Here is a 12,555-nt window from a genome sequence, read left to right on the forward strand (position 1 = left end):
GTATTCTTAATAAGATCTCGCTGCATCCGAATAACATGTGCCAAATAGTTCAGCGCCCTTACCGAGAAGGTCGCCGAACTGAACATCCGCTTCCCCAAGCGGTCCATCATCGAGACTCCTTGCTCGGTGGGTGGACTGAGGACTCTCCTGAGCCAGTTCCCTCTTTGTGGCCGCCGTCAACATGGCATCTACCGGAGGCCCCTTACTCCAATGGGTCCGGTCGGATGGCGGGCTAAGGATCCTATCCGGTCTTTTGGGAATTGGCTCCACGGTGTCCGGTTCCTTCCACGCCCTGGTGGTAATAAGGTCCACCAGGGGGTCGGCAGGGGGGGACACCCAAGAGGTAGACGGGCCCGTTTCAAATGCCTCCAAGAACACGGACTCGTCCGAGGAAGACTTGGGGGCAGACCACCCCCCCCTTATACGGAGCATTTCCATGATGTCTCCAAAGGAGACATCCTCGGGGGGTGACCGTGGGGAGCCTTCCCCTTCCTCCAAGTCCGTGTCTTCTGTGAGAGACTCGGGGGAGACAATGTGCCTCCTTTTGCCCGTATGCTTGCGAGGGACCTCCACTGGGGGGCTGTCAGAGGAGTCCTCGCAAGCAGCAATTTGCTCCATAGGAGCAACTTGGGGCACAGAAACGGGCTGTCCCAGGGGCCGGATGGTGGAAGCCTGGCCCAGTGCAGAGGGAGCGGGCGGAGCCGAACAAGTGCCGGGGTCCGGAGACCCTCAACAGAGCCCTCTCCACTACATCAAAGCCGAAGGAGCCGACCTCGACCAAAGGATCCGACAATCGGCTCCCCTCGGATCCGAGTGGACGGAGCCGGCGCCGGCACTCGGATCCGAAGGGACAGTACGCTCCGACACAGACGGCGCCGAAGGAGCACTGATCCCCCCGGATCCGAAGCTCGGATCCAGGCTCCGAGAGGTCGGGTCCGACGCACTCGAGGGCAGGGTCGGATCCGGTACCAAGTACTATCGGCGCCGACCCACCCCGCTCGGCTGCTCGGCTCCAGCTGCTCCGAACCCGGATAGCGGGTCGGAGAAGGAGCAATAGGCTTAAAAGGGTGTTGAGCTCCCCAGGGGAGGCAAGAGCACTCCCATCTGCATCTGGGCCTGGATGAACCTTCTCATCATCCGGTCCAGATCAGCATCAGAAAGGCTATGTGTAGATCTCGGCGAGGCTACCGAGGTAGGCCTGGAGTGCCTCCTCGATAGCCTCGGCGGAGATCGGGTCTCCTCCTCCTCAGGACCCGTGAAAAGCACACAGGGACCGGAGCCGAGAAGGAGGAGACCGAACCGACGGAGCCGGGAGAAGCCCGCTTGGCTGGCGGGGCCGAAACAGAGGTCTCGGCCCGCCGCTTGTGGTGCTTCTCCCTCCGGTCCTTTTTAGCAGCATCCCTCTCCTCTCCAGAAGCGGGAGGTTGAGTCCCAGGAGCAGGAGGGGGTGCCACAGGGGGAACAACTGTAGCCACAGTAGTCCCCGAAGGAGCGGAGGCCGGAGCCGAGTCTGGCGGTAAAAGACCCGCCAGAACAAGCTTGGACCTCCGCTCCCTCAGTGCCCTGGGGTTGAACCCTGCACATATGGAACAGCCAGATGTGAGGTGTTCAACCCCGAGACACTTAACACACCGAGTGTGGCCATCAGCCGGTGAGAGCTTATGGCCACACTCAGAGCATTTGGAAAAGATAGATTTAGGCTGATCAGCCATAATCTACAAGCTACTAAAAGTAACTTAAAAGAAAAAGACACACAGGCCCACACACACACTCTACGCAACAGCGAGGGGAGGGGAAAAAAATTACTTAATTTAACTCAAATTAAAACTATTAAGGAGGGAAACCTAAACTTTCACACAAAATTACACAAAAAACTTAAAACTTTCTGTTTTAACAGGTAATAAATCACCACTTAGCTGAGAGCAAAGAACCCAAATCCAGTCACCAGCGCGGCAAACGAGATCTGAGGTCATGAGGGTAGAGCAGGGCATTATGGGTGAGGGGAGGAGCTGAGAGCTTGGATCCATAGCTGGAAAACCATGCCAGTTCGGATCCGATATCGGATCCATAACCCACAGGTTGCAGACAAATGAATATCCTACTTCAGATCATACGTTTTGTAAGAGGGTCTGAGTAAGTGACTAAAGGCATGTGTAAAAAAGTGAAAAAGTGCTACACATGCGTTAAGAAGTTGTCTGTGCTTTTGTCCTTTTAAGGAAAACGAAAATATTAACTTTATATGTGCAAATCTGCCTAGCCTAGCAACAAGAATATTACTGTACTAAAGGTGTAAGCTTTGAAACTTGTCCAAAGTTTACTGGTCAGTATTAGATTTCTTTGTTTTAATAAACTGCTGATGCAGCACACTAAAAGGTATATATAAAGCTGTTGATTTTTATACATCGGGGTGACTCTGTGGCTAAAACTTTGTCTCCCACATGCATGTCTATCTAATAAAGATTTAAACTGCTGCCAAGAAACTGACAATTATCTCCTACCTTAACATTTTAAACATCTGGTTTGTTTTACCCCATAATACACTTGACATGCAACACATCAAGCCAGATACACATTTCTAATTTCACAATTACCATATGCATTAAGTCTAGTCTAAAGGTCTTGTTAGAAACTGGATGAGTAAGATATTTATCACAACAAATTAAACTACAGAAAGTACATCTGCCACATTTAGAGGTACCATTCTTAAATGGTCATGTCTTCCTAGATATACGAGTCTGCTCTTTATAAAATAACTGATTCAAACTTCGATTATTCTTATAACCGAAGCATGGTTTCTCATCAGCTGCCATCTGTAGTTCTGGTATATCATGTAGGATGTACCAGTATTTCTCAATGGATTTTCTTAACACTGGCAATATTTCGATTATATGTTAACATGCATTTAACGTCACCCTGTGAACGTTTATTCATTAGTACCTCCTGGCTAGCTTCTGAGAACAGAGGCTTAGATGTGGTATATCTATAACTCTTTAACATCCTCACAAATCTCTAGTACTTTCTGCTTATTATAACCTCTATTAAACTCTGCAGTGTTATGTAATTGCAACTGCATGTTCTCAATCATGTTCAGCCTTGCAACTTTATAAAGAGGTACTGGAGAAAGAAAGTTTACTGAGAGAGCATACAATGAAGAAATGGTGAGAGATTCTTTACAAAAGGTAGTAAAAGTTGATACTAACACGGTCTTTTATGACCACAGAGAAGGACCTAAAACTGTAAAAGATGTGTTCACTCTATGTAAATATGTTAAATCTTAAGCTTCAATGCTATGTTATTAGTCGGTGTTAAGTTTGGTACTATGTAAGTGGAATGTTTCTGTTTTGTTTGTTCTTCTTTCGGCTTTTCCCGGTTAGGGGTCACCACAGCAGAACTCTGGTTCACTAATGATTGGCAGTAGATTTTTTACGGGTGCCAAGGTGCCAGCTCGATGCCCAACCTTCAACGAAGGCATGCCCATTCCACACATGTCTTTCGAACATTAATTGCTGGAACCTGTGTTCTGAGAGACTGCCTTCCAGACTATCTGCAAATATACAGAGCTGAGTATATATTTTTTTTGGTTATAGAGCTTAATTGTTGCTTGGATCTCTAGCGACACTGTTGTCTCACTGTTCTGAGAAACTGATCTGCAAATATACAGAGCTGAGTATATTTTTCTGGTTTTACAATTTGTACTGTTAGTTGTTGCTTAGATCTCTGTTGAAACTGTTTTGTCCCACCCACCCACACTATTTTTGGTTTGTAGTTTAAATTTGGTGGCTTTTGCAGGTGCCCGCCCCACTGTAGATTTGATCTGGGACACTCCCCCAGTCCCATCTCTTTACCACATTCTACCGAATAAACTCTCTCTGCACTTGCTTTTAGTCCTTGTTCATTTAATTGCATTTTTTAAACCGTGTTTGGTCTAATATTGCTACATACTCAAGTGTACTAGCTTGCACTGCATGTGAATTGTTTTTACTACTGTTTAGGCTATTTTTCTGTATAAAAAAAAACACTATAAGCCTGTTTCCTACCTTTCCTGTAACTAGTGTTTCAGATACAGATTTGCTGTATCCAGGACTGTATGTAAGCTTCTGAGCCGCCAAGCCTTTCTGTGTTGGAGGGAAGCCTTCTAGCTTATCAGTGGGAGTGGTAAGCACTAGGTAACGTGTCTACCACATCAGGAGCGGTTCTGGCCCAGAAATTGTAGTTATTGGCCATTTGGGCCTTCTTTTCCATCTCTTTCAACTTTCTGATTTGAAAGCCTGCATTTGCACTTGTTTCTGTCCTGTAACTCATCTAGTGCAGATACAGATTCTTAGTTTTAGCACTTAAATTTGCTTATTCATGCTCAGCACTTGTTCAGAACTTGTAAGCACTAAATAAGTTACTAATTAGTATAGCACTCAATCTTCCTCATTACCTAGAGGAAAACAGTTTTTGTACTTACTTTTCTCACTTGCTTAGAGAAAAACAGCTCTTGTACTCACTTTCCTCACTTATCTAGAGAAAAAAAGTTTTTTATTCAGGCATATCCAAGGGTCAGCTCCCAGTGTTCTCTCCTTTCTATCTGCCGAATCTGGGCATCTTGAGACAATGTAGAAATTGCCTAATGTACACAGACAACCCTCTCCTCCTACCACCCAACACTACAACCTGAGAGAGATACACTTATCTAGCCAAATTGGAGGTAAAGCTCTCTCCAACAAAGACTGAACTTGACAGTCATGAGGAGAAAGTAAACATTTGCACCACACCACACTCATCACATAGTCTCACTAAATCTACACCACCAAAATCCACACATAGTAACACAAAAACATTCGCGGAGGCTCTCAATAATCTATCTAAGCAACAGAGACCTCCAAAGCAGAAACACAAACAACCTCCATCCCCCAACATAACCCAAATGACACATAGCCCACAGACTCAGTGTGCCACTCAACCACAGCCAAAGAGGCAAAACAACTTACCCAACACACTAGTGATAGGCGACTCTATAGTCAGGCACACTGGATGTCCCATTCACCAGGCTAAACAAGAAGGTTACTGTCAGCTGCCTGTCGGGTGCCAGGATCCGCCACATAACCCACACACTCAGGTCACTCCACAACAAGTGCAAATATGACTCTGTCAATGTTCATGTTGGTGTGAATGACCTGAGACGTACCTCCCTGGATTACATGAAGAGAGACATGGAAGAGCTCTCCGATCTTGTAGCCCAGGCAGGTATGACACTAGCCCTGAGTGGCATTCTGCCATCGCCCAGAATGATACCGCAGTACAAGGACAAAATGATAGACTTCAACAATTGGCTAAGCTACTGGTGTCATTCTAAGGGGATCCAGTACCTGTCTGCTTGGGATGACATGGTCGACAGACCACGATGCTTTGCCACAGATGGTCTGCACCTGTCGCCCTTGGGATTCCGGATACTGGCTAAGGCTCTTGCTGCCCCTATAGTGCCTTTTTTAGGCAAGGTTCAAATAACAAATTCACCAAAGTAACAGGAACAGGCAAGCAAAAACTCAGGGTAATGCTACTCAATGCTAGAAGTCTAAATCTCAAAATGCACTCACTCGAGGCACTCCTTAAAATGGAGAGCATCAATATCTATGCAGTGACTGAGACCTGGTTCAAGGCTCCAGAGAGCACCCCTGCACTACCAGGCTATAACTAATACCACACGTTTTGGCCATGTAACCTGGACCGAAACACCAAAAGCGGAGGTGTGTCCATATTCCATTAAGGATATCCACACCTCCAGGCTAGTTGCTCAGCATAATGCATCAGAGGTTATCCAAGTGCAACTAACTCTGGGCAAAACTGCTATCCAAACTGTAGCTTGCTACAGATCCCCCCACCATGCCCCAGGATTCCCACTCCTCTTTTCTTGATGTACTGGAAAATATTAAGGTTCAACCAAACACCCTAATAATGGGCGACTTCAACTACCCCACCATTAACTGGGAAAACTACTTGTGTACCAACTCCTTAGCTCAACGCTTTCTGGAATTCATAAACTCCAATGCCCTGGATCAACTTATCCACACCCCACCAGGGGCATCAATATCCTAGACCTAGTCATTACCAACATGAGTGACCAGTGTTCCACAGCTGAAGTCAACTCCTCATTGGTCCGATCAGATCATAAGCTAAATCACCCTTTATATCCACATCCCGTCCCGTCCCCAACCCCACCCCCATTAAGGAAATCACAGTAAAAAATTTCTCCAAAGCCAACTTCATGCTTCTTAAGACAGAAGTGGTGAACTTCATAACATCCATGCAGATGGACAATACAGTTACAACTGCTGAATCCTACGCAGATACACTCTATAAGCACTTACACGAGTGCATGGATCGTGCTATCCCAAACAGAACCAAGACGCTATCCTCCAAAAAAAAGGAAGCCAATATGGTGGTCCCCTGCCATAAACAAACTGTACAACAGAAGGAAGAAACTGTTGCAAAAGAAAGTAAAATCCCATGAGTGGAGGAGCTCCCTGGTCAGCCTCAGTAAGAAACTGAGAACCCTTACAAGATGCTCCAAAGCTAGCTACGAAAATAAAATTGCCACTAATTTCAAGGACCAACCACAAAGCATTCTATAGCTATATCAAGAATTTCGATGGCAACACCCAGATCTGCTCTGAGTTGCAGCACAAAGGCAAGAAAATTACAGAACCAACTGATATTGCCAACATCCTGGCAGATAGGTTCAATGCTAACTTTACACCCCTCTCACCCCCCTAAAGGGCCCATATCTATACAGGAAGAATGCAGAATCACTGTAATCACAACTACGCAGGTAAAAGCTGCACTCTGTAAAGCCAAAAATACAACATCCCAGGCTGTGTTTTACATGAGCTTCAGAACGAAATGGCTCACCACTTAAGCACCATGTTCAATTAATAGCCTCGCATCAGGCTTTGTGCCCACTGAATGGCGCACAGCAACAGTTACCCCACTCCACAATGGGGGAGCCACCACTGATCCCGGGAACTATCAACCTATTAGCCTGACGAGCCTGGTCTGCAAGGCCATGGAATGTAGAATCATGGAACTCAAACAAAGACATTGGTAACCTCCAAACTCTGGATCCCACCCAGCTCGGGTTTGTGAAAGGCAGATCATGCCTATTGATTGACTTCTTTGAGGCAGTCACCAAAGCCGTAGAGGAGGGTAAGGTGGTCCAGACAGCCTATCTTGACCTGGCCAAGGCTTTTGACATCATCTCCCATTCTGGAATTATAGCTAAACTCAATAAACTAGGTATAAATCCCTACGTCACAAGGTGGGTTGCCAACTGGCTCACTGACAGAACCTACACTGCAAAAGTTGCAAACTCCAAATCTGACCTCAAAGTAGTGACAAGTGGAGTACCACATGGTTCAGTTCTGGGACCTCTCCTGTTTGGTATCTACTTCTCTGAAGTACAGGCTAACACAGAAGGCCTCTGGCTACCGAAGTTTGCAGAGGACTGCACACTAGGAGCCATAGTCAAGTCCCGAAATGATGTGGACATCCTACAGAAGGGCCTCGCTGAGACAGATGCCTGGTGTCAGAGCCATGGCCTCAAGCTCAATGCCAAAAAGTGCAGTGTCATCCCCTTTGTTAAAAACTCTGTACCCATGAACTACCACATAGGCAGAAATCTACTTAACACCGAATCATTGCCACAGTAGTCAGGAAGTCCTTCTACGTGGCACACCTCATCATAAAAGCGTTCTCATCCAGGAAAAAAAGAGGTCATTGTTCCCCTCTACTCGACACTCATTAGACCCATTAGAGAGTACAACGTCCCTTTTGGAATGTACCTCACAAGACATTTGCAGCAGCTGGAAAGGCCACAGAAGTACCTCACAGAGGATTACTGGCCTCAAACAAATGCCCTACACTGACCGCCTCAAAAAACTCCAGCTTTACTCCGTAGCATATTGCCTACGCCGAGGTGATCTCTGCCGAACATATAAAGCTATGTCAAACCCAGCGCTGTTGGACATGCTACACCTAAAGAAATCCCAATCCCTCCGAGCTACATGTCACTACAATAAACAGGACATGCTGGACGGATAGATTCCTGTCCCAGAGACTTCCCATACTCTAGAACAGGCTACCCATCTATGACAAGCAAAGTTCTTCATTACCACTCTTAAAGAAAAATCTTGATGAATGGATGGGAAATACACCCAGGGATCACTTCTGTGTCTCTGCTCGACAGTGGCACAGGAAAATAACTTTCGTGGGTGGCATAAGCCAGGGAACCTTGTTGGCTAAGCTTACGTAGGCCCTTGGGCCGATAGCCTAGTACCTACCTATGAACACCACTCGACCGCAGGGAGGACATGCAAACTCCACACAGAAGGCACTCCAGCCAAGAGTCGAATAGGAGAACCACCACCGCAGTTTGAATGCTTCTGTATACACCTTATATTTTGCTTAAAATTTAACTGTGGAGCTTTTCTCCCTGGGTCTCTGCTGAAAATGGACAAGCATCCAGTCGGACTTTCCTGGTCAACAAATGCAAAATAAATAAAATGAGCAGGAACAACGAAAAATAAATGTGGTTATTACTTATGACCTCCTAAGTGAACAAATAGTGGCAGTTATAAAATACTATTGGAGTTATCTTTTTAAGTTCAAAGAATTTGTGGATTTATGTAGGTTTCCTTTGTTTTCATTATGAAGGGGAAGAAGCATAAAAGATAGCTTAGCAAAGTTATAGCTCTGAATAGTAAAATGAATAAGGTTCCTATACAGATTGGGTACAGTGTGCAGATTTATAGTCAGTACTTTTGATAAAATTAATGGACATAATTTTAATGTGCTGGGTAAATTCTGTTGTGATACAGAATGTCTAGTATATGATTTATGTTTTATACAGGGGAGAGCAAGTGGGCTTTCAAATTGCAATTACAAGAACATGTTAGAGATATAAAAAATGGTAAACTTGAAAGCCCTCTTGCAAAACATTTTTTGCAGCATCACAATGGTTGCCCAGAGGGCTTACAGGGTACAACTTTAGAGAAACAAAGAAGAAGCTTCTATATAAAGAGACTATTTTATTCTTAAGTATGGCACACTGACTCCTGCAGGCATCAACTTAGAATGTAGTTGGAAAGTTCTAATATGAGCTTATTGATAGATTATTTAATTGATGTAATTAAGTATTTGATTAGAATGTATACAATACTGGGGTGTATATGTGTTTTTTACTCCAATGAAGGCATTGTGGTGCCTAGGCGCTAGAGGCTCAATAAATCTTTTTTAGTTACTTTGGGTGCTGTTCATGGTCATATTTCATTATCTTGGACCAACACTGCCTGTTCTTGGGGGGGGGGGGGCCTGGAATATTTTATCAGGCTCATTAGGAACCTATCTGACAAGTCAGGCTTTTGCTACACTCTTGTGGCAGCCAGGCTGACAGGGCAGTTTGCCAGAACAAACACTAAGAAGGAGAGAGCCCAAACAATGCGCTTTAAAACAAGACCTGCTCGTACTGAGAAGGCAAACCTGTAGGCCAATTTCTCCTCTGATGCAGGAGTTAAAAGATAAAATTGAGGCCTTCAGCAGGAAACTATGGAGAGCCCTCTCAATCTTCAGAGTCAGTGTTTAAAGTGACCACCTCTTCAGGGAAGATGTCAATGTGCCTCCTTTTTGCATATCATCTTCTTTGGAAGATCAGGTATGGAGGAACCAAAGTCCTCAGAGGAGTGGTCCTGTAAATGAGCAGTTCTTGAGGCCATCTACTTGTCTCTGACCCTAGGAGGAATAAGAGAGTCAATGCAGAGATGGAAGGCTGTCCTTAAGGAGAGCAGACACTAAAGAGGCCTCAGTGGTACACCACGAGCCACGAGTATCCCCATAACCTCAAAAGATGAACCCATGTCCACCAGATACCAAATTCAAGGAACCCCCATCAAGTCCCAGAGCTTCCACCTCTGTGGAAGCAACAGGTGGCATTGATGAGGGAAGCCCAGTAAACCAGACAAAGCAAACTGACCAGAGGATGGAATCAGCACTGCTGCCTTCAAGACGGACAACTCAGACACCAAAAAGGGGGCCATATCAGATGGGTTCTTAGACAGCACCAAAATGTCAACATTGAGACGTTGGTCTTGAGACTTCCCCAACTCCAAAGACATCAGATTTGAATGTATCCGATTCAAAATTCTCATGGTTAAAGCCAAAAGGTCACATTGGTTCTGAAGTCGTAAACTATGGGTATGCAGTCAGCTACACACCACCTGAGGGGAGGAGCAAAGATAGGCGAAGAGGGATGAGCCCATTCTGCCCCCTATACAGAACAGGATGAGGGAACACCTATATACGCATCTTCATCTTAATGAAGGCCCTCTTAATATCATTCCAATCCAACAAAGTAGCACTCCTAAAGGACTTGAATGACAATTAAGGAGATTGTCAGTAAGGGAACCGAGAGAGTTCCCTCTCAGAGACAGTCTCTCGGACTATACATTTAGGAGATGTACATTATGATGGGCTCCAAAAAAATCACAGCCAATGAAAGAGGTTCTTATGTCTGACCATGCCAGGTATTTCAAACAATGCTTATGTTCAACAGGAAATGCAGAAATGTCAGTACCAAATTAGATGGTATCACCACACTGCGTCATATGGCAGATGATGTGCAATATGAAACAGAACAACAAGACACACTGACAGAACACAGGATTAAGATTACGAGCATCAGCGCCATGGTGCAGAGGGATAAAGCCCTAACTACAGCCCATGTGACCCAGGTTTGATTAGTGGTTTGGGTGTCTGAAGTGCTGGCAAGGAGGGATGGGCATGACCATCCTGGGATGGGTTCCAGCAAGACATTTCTTGGGACGAAGCATGGCTCACAGACAGATGTAACAGGTGAACACAAAGGAGGGGGGGAAGATGCAAAGAGGAAGGTCATAAATGGGAAAATGGAGGGGGAAAAAAAGCTCTTGTGGAAGCAGTCAAAGGTACACCCCCACCTCACCCATGATGCTCTTAGGTTCAAAGTCAGACCCAGCCTTATAATGGAGATATTCCAGAGGCAGTAGGAGAGGGTGGTAGACCAAGTGATGGGGGTGGGACACTGGGGTAGCCATACAGAATAAAGGAGAAAGGGAGGAGACAAATGTAATGGAGCTACTTCCTGTGGTGCAAGGAGTGGTATAATGCTCGATTCCTTCAGCATTCATTAAGACCTTCAACAAATCACTTAACCAAACAGCATTCTGGGACAAATGGGAAATTGGGCTTTGCTCCTTAATGGTTTCCTGGACTGCATGCCTATTAATTACATATAAACTGATATTCTGGTGATTACCTTGTACACCACTGCTGACAAATTATCAGTTCTGATTAAACCCAGTTTGTCAACAACTTTACAAAGTCTGATTTTTATGACTTTAAATCATAAACAACTTCTTAAGTAAGTTGACACATTAAACCACTACCTTTTCAAAAGAGAAAATACAACACAAATCTATGCATACCTTTGTCTTTTTTCCAGACCAGTTTATAAATGCAGGTAAAATTTTCACGCAAGTTTTACTTCACACGTTTTGTTTGAATGCTGAGTGACAGAAAATTAGTATTTCTCGGAATGGTTAACTTTTTCATTTTTCAATGTTTCTATTTGAGGGAAAAGAAAAGAAAAAGTTAAGCAGGAAAGTCTTTTTTAACAATAAATATCTTTACTGGATTATCACTTGACACAAGCAATTGTACATTTATATTAATAAAAACAAACCATGCTGACATTTTCAGTTGCAAACATTATTCATCGCATATAATCTTCTATACAGTTATTAAGTCAAACATTACATGGTTAATTCAATTCCTGCTTCCCTTAAACCTCATTCCTCCTCCAAAACATTATTCTGCATGCACTGTTCCCACAATTCCCATTTGCTCCTACCATTTTTTTAGGATCCCACTTGCAGTTTTTTTATCTCTGTTACTATATTCACTACTTCTACTACATTTGGTTTAAACTTTAATTTCCTTTTTCTTGTAGTTTTTTTTTTGGCAGCCACTAGAATTAAACTCAGCAAAACCTTACTAAGTCTAAGCAATTTCGATCCTATTGTTGTTGTATCTTTCGGCTTTTCCCGGTTAGGGGTCGCCACAGAGGAACTCCGGTCCGCTAATGATTGGCAGTAGATTTTTACGTGCCGAGTTGCCAGCTCTGACGCACAACCTTCAACGAAGGTACACCCATTCACGCATGTCCCCACACAGAAGACGCTTTAGCTGAGAATCGAACAGGACAACGTCTTACTGTGAGGCGACAATGCTACCGCAGCACCACCACCGCAGTATCAATTTCGATCCTGTAACAAAGCTCAAAAAATATTTCCTTACTTACACCAATTTGCTTATCTAGTGTTTCTTACACAGTAGTCTGCATGGAAATTTTGAAGTCTGGACAAGTCATTACACTCCCAAAAATTACATTCCCAATTACCCATTTCATCATCACACCTTCAACATTTGTCATCTACTATAGAAAAAAGCTTCTTTAGAGTCTGCAAAACTGTAGTATCAAGC

At 44.5% G+C, this 12,555-nt stretch overlaps 1 protein-coding gene across 1 annotated transcript in view; it reads right to left on the reverse strand.

Annotated features, from left to right (window-relative positions):
- The window catches only part of YTHDC2 (YTH domain containing 2), a 1,963,388-nt gene extending 1,951,756 nt beyond the window's left edge, over positions 1–11,632 (reverse strand). Inside the window, exon 1 of the mRNA XM_044059160.1 lies at positions 11,499–11,632. The gene's annotated coding sequence lies outside the window, so the exon portion shown is untranslated. The remainder of the gene's footprint in view (positions 1–11,498) is intronic.
- Between the last annotated feature and the right edge of the window lie 923 nt (positions 11,633–12,555).

Source organism: Protopterus annectens, chromosome 17.part0 (assembly GCF_019279795.1).
Source record: "Protopterus annectens isolate FY-2018-M chromosome 17.part0, PAN1.0, whole genome shotgun sequence".
Taxonomy (NCBI): domain Eukaryota; kingdom Metazoa; phylum Chordata; order Ceratodontiformes; family Protopteridae; genus Protopterus; species Protopterus annectens.